This window comes from Accipiter gentilis, chromosome 13 (genome assembly GCF_929443795.1).
Source record: "Accipiter gentilis chromosome 13, bAccGen1.1, whole genome shotgun sequence".
In the NCBI taxonomy this organism is placed as follows: domain Eukaryota; kingdom Metazoa; phylum Chordata; class Aves; order Accipitriformes; family Accipitridae; genus Astur; species Astur gentilis.
In genome coordinates, this window is record NC_064892.1 from 31629684 (window position 1) to 31640353 (window position 10670).

Sequence of the window (10670 nt, forward strand, 5' to 3'; positions counted from 1 at the left end):
CCTGCACCGAGACAGCATCGCTGTACCTTCCCCTGCAGTGTAGAAACCGAAATTAAGTGATGGACAACCAGCCCCCTCTAGTGGTTCTTTTCCCGTGAAGTTTGAAAGCTTTGCGAAACTGGGTTGGGGTTTTTTTTTTTATTTATTGATTTTATACATAACAGCACGGTGTGGCGAGATGGTGACACGATCGAGGCTTAAACTGTTTGACTTGCTTACAGTCTCTCTTACCCGGCAGAGCAAGGCGTACGGAGCAAGTCCTCTTCTGAAGTTTCTGGGACGGAGTGAAATGAAAATTATGATCAAAAGCAAAGCTGCTGCTTGGGAATTCACAGCTTTCCAGTTCGACACTAACGCTTCTCTCATCTCCCCTGTGAAAGTCTTCAAGCCTCATTTGCCTTCCTCTTCACCCAGGGCACTTCCAAACACACCTTTAAACGTAAAGCTAGTGTTGGAGGAGATCTGACCCCTAAAAATATACTTGAACATTTTACTAGCAGTATTTACCGCAGTGTAACTAACTTAAGGCATCTGACCCACATGCTGGAGCATAGGCAGCATATTTTACATGGGACGGCCTGTGTACAAAGCTCGTGCTTACACAGCCCTCAAAAATAGAGGGCTGGAAAAGCTTAAAATTACAGCCAGGTTGTGCTGGGGATCTCCGTTTGATCTTCCCACTAACTCGGGATTTTGAAATTGTGCATCACGAAGGCAGAGAACAAAGCCTCGGTGAGGTCGGAAGAAAAATCTTTATCTTGTTTTATCAAAAGATCATTAAAAATATAACTCTGACTTTCACATCATGTTTAGATAGCGCAGCAATGGCTTGTTCCTGGGTGATCAATACACAATATTCCCACTTCTCAGATGTGGCCCGACTTGACGCAAGCGGTTGTAATTCAGCCAAAGTTAAACTTTGCATTTCTGGATGGTTTTTGTATTGGGCCCTGCACCTTTAAACACGAGTGTGTGTGTGTGTGTGTGGACATACCTGTACGGGCAGGCAGGGTTAGAGGAGAAGGAACGTTTTTATTTCAAGTCCTTTCTCAATTTGCTGCTCCGGCCAGCTGGAAGGTGGTTTAAGGATTCAGGTACTATGGATGGCGTAGCGAGACATTCCAAGAGCTCTTCCCTTTGGATGCAGAGGATAAGGTAGCTGTGAGCGACATACACCCAGGGCACTGATTTTTGCCCAGCCAGTGGGGAGGATTTGGGCCAGGCACGTCCTCTCCCATTGCTTACGGAGGAAAAAACAATGACGGAGGAGCGTGCCCTGCATTCCTTGGTCGTGTGGCTACACCCGTGGCATTTCGTGCCTGTAAAATACAGTGGGTTTTGAGGCCAACACACGGGGCTGGGCCTGATCTGTTCTGGAACGTGTCTTTCCCCCAGGAAGCAACCACGTGCCGCAGCCCGGTCGTGCGTTAGGCAAGATGTGCGCGCAGGAGGAGCGAAGTGAGGCTTACAACAGGAAAAAAACCTGCAACGATCTGTGCTTAACGGCACCGTAGCGTTGCCCCATCAGATTTACAAAACTCCCAACAGACTTGCTCCTGCTGTTCTGAGCTTTTGGTTTTTTTCACGCTTCTCTGCTCCCGGTTTTGTCCTCACACTGGTCTCGGCGCACTTAGGTACTTTCTCGGCTATTTCTCGGCCCCATCTCCTGTGCCATCGACACTGAGCCGTCTCTTGGAGTCCAGCTAGGCAAGCATCTCGCACCTCTCACAACGAGAGGAAAACTGAGGGTTCTGCTTTATTGCTTGAAGCAGGGGGAGAAGGAGGTGGTGAACAGATGCAAGTCACTGCTCTCCTCAGTATTCCTGCCCGTGAACTGTGCCAAATCCCTTGGGAGGTCAGGGCACATCTTTCTGACCGACATGTGAAACACACCCCTCTTCGTTCCTTTCTTGTCCCTCATCTTGGCTTAGGGCAAAGTCCTCGGGCAGCGCACAGGGCAAAACTTCAGCGGTGTCTTATTTTTCAGTGTCCAGTTGCCTGTGGCTGAGAAGCCCAGGACCTGGCACGACGACATCCCTACTTGTGCAGGCACGTAGCTGACCATTAAATGCCAGACTGGCCACCCGGGGTTTCTACAAGCAGCTTACAACCATCACACGTAACTAGAAGCTCAAGCTTATGTAAAAATTTCACAATTTCCTGCAGTTCCAGTGCATGACCCCCCCCATGGCAGGTCATATGCCGTGCCAGAGTCTCTTGCTCGAGCGGCACCCGTGCCGCTCAGCCTCAGCGTGACCCTGGGACCTCCAGGTGCCAAATGCTGTAGCAATGCATGACATAGCGCAAACACGGGGATCGACACCCCCTTCTTCCCCCCCACCCTCCTACTGATGCCTGCTTAGCAGAGAGGAGGGAGGAGAGAAAGATTTTTTTTTGCAAAAAGCAGGAAATCCCTGGGTCAGCTTTTATTTCACTGGGGTGGAAAAGAGAAATGATTCAGTGTCAGCAACCTTCCTATTGTTCCTCCTTCCCCTGACTCAGGCAGACCTCTGGAGAGAAGTCCTGTGCAGCCACAAGTCGTCTATTCGTTAGACAGGGTTTTGTACAACATCCTCGGTCAGTCCGGATGAGTTAGCGACCAAGTGTAAATACCAGGTGTCCCCTGTCCCTGCACGAGCAGTGCTTGAAATGATCTATGACACAGCAGAGCGGCAGGACCAGCAGGTAAATTTTGTGCCATCTGCTGTCAAATTTGGATGATGGGTTTTGTTTGAGAAATCTGCCCTTAGGCGCTGGCAGGGTTTCAGCATTTGTTTTCCTGGTAAGACGCAGTGCATATAAAACACTGGAACCATCAATGGACTTGTTGACTTGGCAAATAACGCCCTAAGGACATGTGGTCACAGCCCACCTTTGAAGACAAAGAAGTGTCATTTTTTTCATGGTAAACGGCATTTCTAGATCTAGAGCAGGTATGACTCCCTGGATTATAAAATCTGAAGATTTACAATCAATTCCTTTTTCTGAAAAAAAAAAAGCACGTGCTTGTGTTCTGACCTCAATAGGATGTGGGAAGCAAAAGTGTGAGCTAGTGCAGTCTTACACCATCGGAAAGAGGTTTTTTCCTGTAAGCTTGAGTGGAATTCTAAATTCCTTGGACTGGGAAGTTCTGTGGGTGAACAAGGGTCAATGGGAAACAGAGTCATAGTTAAGTTGTTGAAAGGTGTTTCAGGCTTCACTGGCAGTCAGGTCCAGTTGGAAGAAAGGAGGAGTGGTGAAAGGGTGCCTGGCAGAGCGGTGGGGATTTCAGTCACAGAGAAAGCGAAGTCTCTTAGTAATCGTCAAAGGCTAATTCATGCGATATGTGCTGGAAAATAATAGAAATTCAAGGAAAATGTGCCGGGTTGCTGCTCTGGAGGAGGAACAGGGATAGAGAGCAGGGCAGTACTTGAGCCTGAGTGCCCAGGAGAGACCGCGACGGGAGGCAATAAGCTGCAGGCACCGAGGTGTGCTTTCTGCCTTCTTGGCAGGTAAGGGGTGAAGGAGGGAATGCTGAAGGCTCTGGACAACCACTGGTGGCAGATGGCTAGAGGAAGAGGAGAGGAAGAGGGGAGGAAGAGCTAGAGGGAAAAGGTGTGGCTGTGGAAGCCAGGAACCCTTGGGAAGGTAGGAGTGAGCGGCGTTCCCGCAGGAACTCAGAGAGGAAAGGATGGGGTAGGGTGGCCTAGGGAGTTTCCCTGTGGAAAGGAGATCTGGGAAGACAAAAATGTGAGGAAAATTGCTGGGAAAAAATGAGAGTAAGGTCATCAGTTTCCCTTGCTGAGCACTCAGCACACTGCTGGGACAAGACCGTCACGGAGACAGGCCCTGGACCCAGCATCAGAGGCCAGATCCAGAACCAGTAGATGGGCCATTCATGGATTGTCCCATCTCCTGGCAGAAGCAACTGGAAGGTGGACTTGGGGAAGTGTCATGGCCATCTCCAGCTGAAGCAGCAGTTGTGCACATTTGCTCTTTAAAAGGGGAAGCACGTGTATTAACTAGACAGAAAGCAGTTTTGAAATAGGAAGTGTGTAGAGTATGCTGGTAGTTATTTCTGCTTTCCCATCAGTCTGACAAATACAGAAATCCTGGGGATCGGGGTCGCGGGGGTCCAGCCTGTCTAACTCCGGTACAGAGCTCGTGCCTCACCGCTGGGACTTGCTGAAGGAGCCCTGCTACAGCAAACACAGTGCTATTCAACAAGGAGAGCGAGCTAGGTGTCTTCGAAGGCATTTGGAGGGGAGTCTGGGGCAACCAGATCCTCCACGTTAAGCAGAGTCTGAGAGGGAAGGCTGACGAGTGGTGGTGTTAACTAATAAATTGACGAAACGTAAGATAATCAAATTTTTCTTCACTATAGGGAACAGACAGGGTCTCTTCACCCTTCTCTGTGCACTTCATCCTTCCTGAGAAAGTCTGTCTCCATCATTGTGTCTCTCAGGGTTGGAGAAGAAAGATGCTCCTCTGCTCAGGATGCTGGTCTAGATCTGGGGTGTGCTTCCATCTGTACCATCAACTTCCTCAGGGCTGTTTCAGCCTCAGCTCAGCGATGCAAACACTTTTTTCCAATTGCTCATCGTATCATCTCACCGTATTTTCCTACTTCAGTGACTTCTCAATCTTTTGTTACACTTCTAAGTAGCCCCGGTGCTCTGCTTCAGTCATAGACCCACAAACTTTTTTCTAGCATGAGACAGCACGACACGCTGGCCACATGAGCACTTCGCTGGCACAAGAAAATGCTGTGCCAAGGCTTTTTCCTGTAAGAGGAGCATTGCTATTGCAGCCAGATGTTACTAGGGTCCGAGTTAGCTTAGGAAATCCTCTGTTATAGGAGAAGCATGGATATATCCTCTGTGCTGTGTCAGCACATACTCACGTCTCATCCATGAAATGTGTAGGAGGCCTGAAAACATACCCTATTCCAGTAAAACCATTCTCACTTTGATTTAGTTTCACCTTCTGAGAATCCAGGGAGGGGGAGCTTGATTTACAGTAACTGTTGGACCGAGATGAGAGCACAGTAGAATGGCTCCCAGTTCCAGGTGAGGCAAATAAATTCTCCTTTCCCACACCACGCTCCTTGATGAGCAACAGCAGCGTTTCAGCAGAGTCACTGACTGGCTTTGAAGTGACCACAACACCGCATTCCTTCTGCTTTATGCAAGGCACTGCGACTTCTTCCAGGGAATGCTTCTTGGTGTTGTCTCCTAAGGCAGCAGGCAGGTCTTTCCAAGGACCTGTCTGTGCTACTCTACAGCACTTTTTCTTTTCTTTAGGCTGGCAACACCTCAACGAATTTGCTTCCCCCCTTTTTTTTTTTTGCTAACATCTTTCTCAGTGTCAGCCTTCGCTTACGGAATAGCAAAAGTATTTTATTATATTATTTATTTTATCATAAGGAACACATCTCAAAGAAATTCATCGGAGCTGTAAAGAGGTAAAAATTGTTTAGAAAGTAAATAAAACAGGCCTAGGAGAAAAGGCGCTGGTGACGTTGGAGGTCTACCTCTCAGTTTCGTTTTGCCTCAATGGAAAGGCCTTGACTAAAATAGCAGAGAAACGAATCCAAGAGGAACTGGTGCTGCTGCTGCTGCTTGGGGAAGTAAGGCAAGTCAGATCCTTTCAGATAAGTGACACAGGGACAGCGGGAGCAGCTGTCAAAAATCAGTCCAGCTCAGCTCCTGCAAATGCCCGTTGTTCAAACAGCTCTGAGTGCGTCCAGACCCTGCACCGTTCCCAGCATCAGCAACACAGTGCTGGGGAACAAGACAGGCACTTTGAATAAAATTATCTTTTCACCTAAGAGCTGACACTGAAAGATGCTCCACAAGCATTTCATCCTGTTCCCTGAGCTCTCTCTTATAGCGAGCATCTGTCCACCATTCAGGCAGAATTCCCCGTTTCCAAGTCCCAGGCAGACACAGGCAAGAAACTAGAATTAAGCTGCTCAGACTAGGGCAATTCAGGGCCTGAGGAGGAGGAGATCTCCAGGCAACAGAAAAATTTTTACTGGAAAGCAGCATCAAATTAAGGCTGCCGTAAGACTGCAATTTTTCACTCGGTTCGTCCTTAATCCTGATTTCAGCACTTTTTATGGGATCCAGGCCATTGGTGTCTGGCTTCCTTTGCACTGCACCAGTAGAAATGGGCACTGTCACCACAAAAATCCGTGCCATGGATATAACCCCTCGAGCTGGACGCTGTGTTCCTTTGGTGTCTAACTCTTGCTGCCTTCTCGAGTCAGATTTCCCTGTCTATGTGGCGATCTGCTCATACCGATGCCTGCACCTACACGGGTACCCCACGGTATTTCCACAGATATTCACCCTTAAGTCCATGAGGGTCATGGAGAATCGGGCTCTTGCTCACCAGAACAGCTGGGCAATTCCTCAACCGCTTACGATTCTTCTGTAAAAACCAGCTGTTTTTTCAGGCAGAAGATGCTTTGGTACCCTTTCCCCTGTATATCCAGCACACTCAGGGATCTTATTTGGCCCCCAAATGGCCCTGCTGTCCAGCCCCATCCTTGGAGTGGTTGTTATTAGGCTGGTACTGGGTTTGGCTGCAAATAAATGAACCTTAAATGATATGCTGGCGGGAAATCTGCATAGTGGGGAGAAAGAAAAAATACTTCCTTTTTCTTCTGCCTTAAAACATACTCAGTCAAAAGCCCCAAAATAAAAAACCTTCAGCAATTTGGTGGGGAAAAATAATTTTAGGGAGATGCCAGCATTTTGTGGAAGGTGAGGAATTGGCAGCTACCAAGCTGTAAACTTTCCTGAGCGTACGAGTGTTTACGCCAACTAATGACAGCCACAGAGATTTTTTCTAATTAAATCATGGACGTCTACACTGGCAAATTGTTAAGACTAAATGTGGCACAATTCTGACACATGGCAGCAAATACAGATCAGGAATTAGCATGGACACGGGGCCATTCACAACAGGCACATTGGATTCGGTGACCCTACGGTGAACAAAAGTGCAGAGTATTTGAACTTGGCCCATCTTGCACCATCTGCCCTCAGTACCAGAGACCAGACCTGGGCAAGTTTAATCTACTGGTAACAGATTTAACCTGCATTCTTATTTTTAATCTAGTCAAATGTAAAATATCATCATCCTTTGTCGACAGGAAGGATGATTTATTCGATGCAGAACTGCTTTTACTACTGCCAGTCTGGCACAGCTCTCTCCACACTCCACTAAAGCATAGACTACCCAAGCCTTTCTTGTAAATCTATTCCCTACTGCTCCTCTCCCTCCTTTACTGGTCAAACTTCCCTTAATGACCTCCTGGTTTTGCAATCTTTGGAAGACTTTTCAGTCTGTGGTCAGACAGATACGCAATGTGTGATCGAGCATGGTGCTTACATGTACAAAATGAAAGGGTCTTGTAGCTTTGTTCAGAATAGCGAGGGAGAGCAAATGCTCTAGACCAAAGGACACCAATGATTATGTCAATGCTGAACCACGTTAAGTACAACGGATACCTTACAGAGAAGACTTGGGATGTTTTCCAGAGTATTCAGATTGCTGGCCTAAAAGAAAAACTGTGTGAAGCAGCAGTTACAGACCAAATGTGGGTACATGGTGGTAAACTTCCTTTAAAAAAAATTAAAAACATGGAAATAGGCACATCAAGAGGTAGAAGACTTCTGCTGAAGGAGTTTGTGTACTCTGTGTGCAAAACCAGACAAAATACCATTTCTCGTAAAACACATAGATGTTTTCTTCTCTTAAAGTGAATGGGTGTGACAGACATCCCTGGAATTAGATGGGCCCATAAAACTACTTAATTACTTGACCCACTTGCTTACAGTTGCAATAAGACCTGTATTTGTGAGTCCGTACTACGCCTGGCAATTAGTATTATTCTATTATTTACAGTAACAGCTGTATGATGTATCATGAAAGCTCCTGGCTGCAACGCACTGCACAAAGTCTTAGCAAAGCACTTCCACCTCCAGACAACTCACAACTGAAACTAAGAAGAAAAATACAACAAATAAAGAAATAACTAGTGGAAAAGCACATAAAATTGTTAGCAGCAAGAGGGGGATATTGGTATTGTGTTCCTTTGAAAACCTGCTTCTATGGAAATTACTAATAAAACTGTCTTAAGCTGACTTCTCCCTGCGGAGCGAGGCAGAAAGGTGCGACAACTCCCTTTCTTTCCCTAGCTGAAGAGTCACGTCTCTTGTCACTGTTCTCTGTGAAACATGTTCAACTTTCTAGCTAGCAGGCTGCTTATTTTGAACTGGCCCAACTCCTCGGCAAGACAGCCTAACCCTTCTATGTCTTCTCTCAAGGAATTCAGAGCTTCCAATTGTAGGGTTTTACTTCCTGCAAAGAAGTTCACTGCAGCCATACAGGTTTTGTTTCTTAAAAAGTTCTTACCTTGGATCTGCCTTATCTGGTTTACCCTCAAAAATGATCAAACTCAGTACTTATCCCTAGAGATATGCTCAGGAAGAACAGAGTACTGATCTAAGAAGCTTAATGAGTCTCACAACTTGATTCAAAGAACATGGCTGAAGACACCTAGAGGGTTTGTAGCATGGAAGTCATGCCTTCCTGTCCAATCCACTTTTATCACCAAATACAAAATATACAGCGCATGCTTTCAGGTTTATCATGGGTGCTTTATGCTGAGGATAGCAGCCAATAGGAAGAAACTTTCACCTCAGCACTGAGAATACCTTGTGGCTACAGGTCTGGTCACCCATGTCTTGCTTCTCTCCGGAGAAGAGGTTCAGGGTGAACGGCCTCAGTGTGTTCCTGCAGTATCTCATGCTGACACCAGCCCACATGAATGTGGTTTTGGTATGACCCTCCTCTAGACCTAACAGTCGAGAGCACCACCCCCTCAAAAGCAGCAAATTGCAGCCTCTGTTATTCCTTCCGACTTGTGACCAGCCTGTTGGCACCTCGCAACTTGGTCCTTCTTTCTTTAGCCTCAGCGGCAGAACATTTTAACTAGTTTTACTTGGATTATAGGCGTGCTGATGCTCTTGGGTCTTCCACTTTCCGCCAGCTCCTCAAACTTATCGAGGATCTTCTCTTACTGCAACACACATTGTGGAATGCAACAATAATTAGTCAGGATAAGCTGTACAGGCTCGATGGAAACCCGGACTGGCCTGAATGGATGTAAAATATCAACACTTGACGCAAGAAACTCACTCTGACGCTCCCCCTCCTGCTTACCACTACTGTTTAGTGAGACTTGAACATTTGTGAAAAGCACAGCCAGAAACCAGATCAGCTCTTCTAAATTCATGAATAATGAAAAAGATGTATTCAGTTGCCCTGCAGGTTATCCCACAGAAGGATTATTCAAGTGAGCTCCTCTGTAAGCAGAAAATCCCTACAGCAAGGCCTTTCATGTGATTCAGTTAGATGTGCACCCAACTTAAATGAGAATTTACTCTTGCATAACATTAAATACAGTCAGCTGAATAAGCAGGCTCTTTCTCACCACGTCTTACCCTACATCAGCATCCATTTGGTGCTCTTGAGTAAGAGATTAGAATCTTGCTTCTGAGCAGTAAGTAGGTAAACTCTTTTTGGCCACAGAAAAAATAGCTAAATGGAAGTTAGTGAGCTTACTAGTACTGTAAGCATTACCGTGGAAGGGAACTTACACAGACCACTGATCTCCTTGCTAAAAGCTGGAGCTAGCAGGTGAGGAGAGGAAGAACACAAAATGAGAACAACAAATTCAAAATATTAAGAGCACGCCATTGGAGAGATCAGAACTTTGGCACGTGCTTTCCAATTTCTGGGGTTTCTCTGTTCTTTGGTACTTCATATGTGGCACAAACAGAAAAATGGATTTACAGGTTCAAGCAGCTGCTCTGGGTTTCTGAAGGCAGGGGCTGCTTCCTCAGCTGCTTTCATCACAAGTAACCAACCAGGCTGGGAAACAAAGCTCCTTTCAACTTCCAGCACTTCACCTTTAGGCAAGGATGCCCGTCTGCAAGCGTGAGGGTGGATTTAAAAGAGAAGCACCTCTCCTGCTCACTCCCTGCCTCTCCTCACATTTCTAAGTGCTCTGGAAAAAACCTCTAGAGCGGTGTACTGGGTGTAGGGGGCAAGGTATTGGCAGTGGGGGGCTGCAGGGTGGCCTCTGTGTGAAGAGGTCGGGACTGCCCCATGCCAGACACAACTGCTTCCAGCCAGCTCCGATGGACCCGCTGCAGGACACAGCGGAGCGCCTCAGCCAACACGGTGGTACCTTGAAGAAAATGTATTTAAGAAAGCGCAAAACACCACATAGGTAGAGGAGGAGCGGTGGAGGGAGGGAGAAGTGAGAAACAGCAGTACAAACACCCAGGTCAGTGAAGAAGGGAGGGAGAAGAAGTGCTCCAGGCACCAGAGCAGAGATTCCCCTGCAGCCCGTGGAAAGCACCCCACTGAAGCACGTGGATATTTCCTGAAGGACCTACGTCTCCTGGAGAACCCACGCAGGAGCAGGTTTATCCTGAAGGACTGCAGCCCATAGGAAGGGCCCATGCTGGAGCATGGGAACAGCGTGAGGAGGAGAGATCAGCAGAGAGGAGCTGTTATGGACTGACCACAACCCTCATTCCTCATCCGCCTGCACTGCCTGGGGCAGGGGAGAAGGTACAAGAGTTGGGAATGAAGAAGTGAAGTTGAGC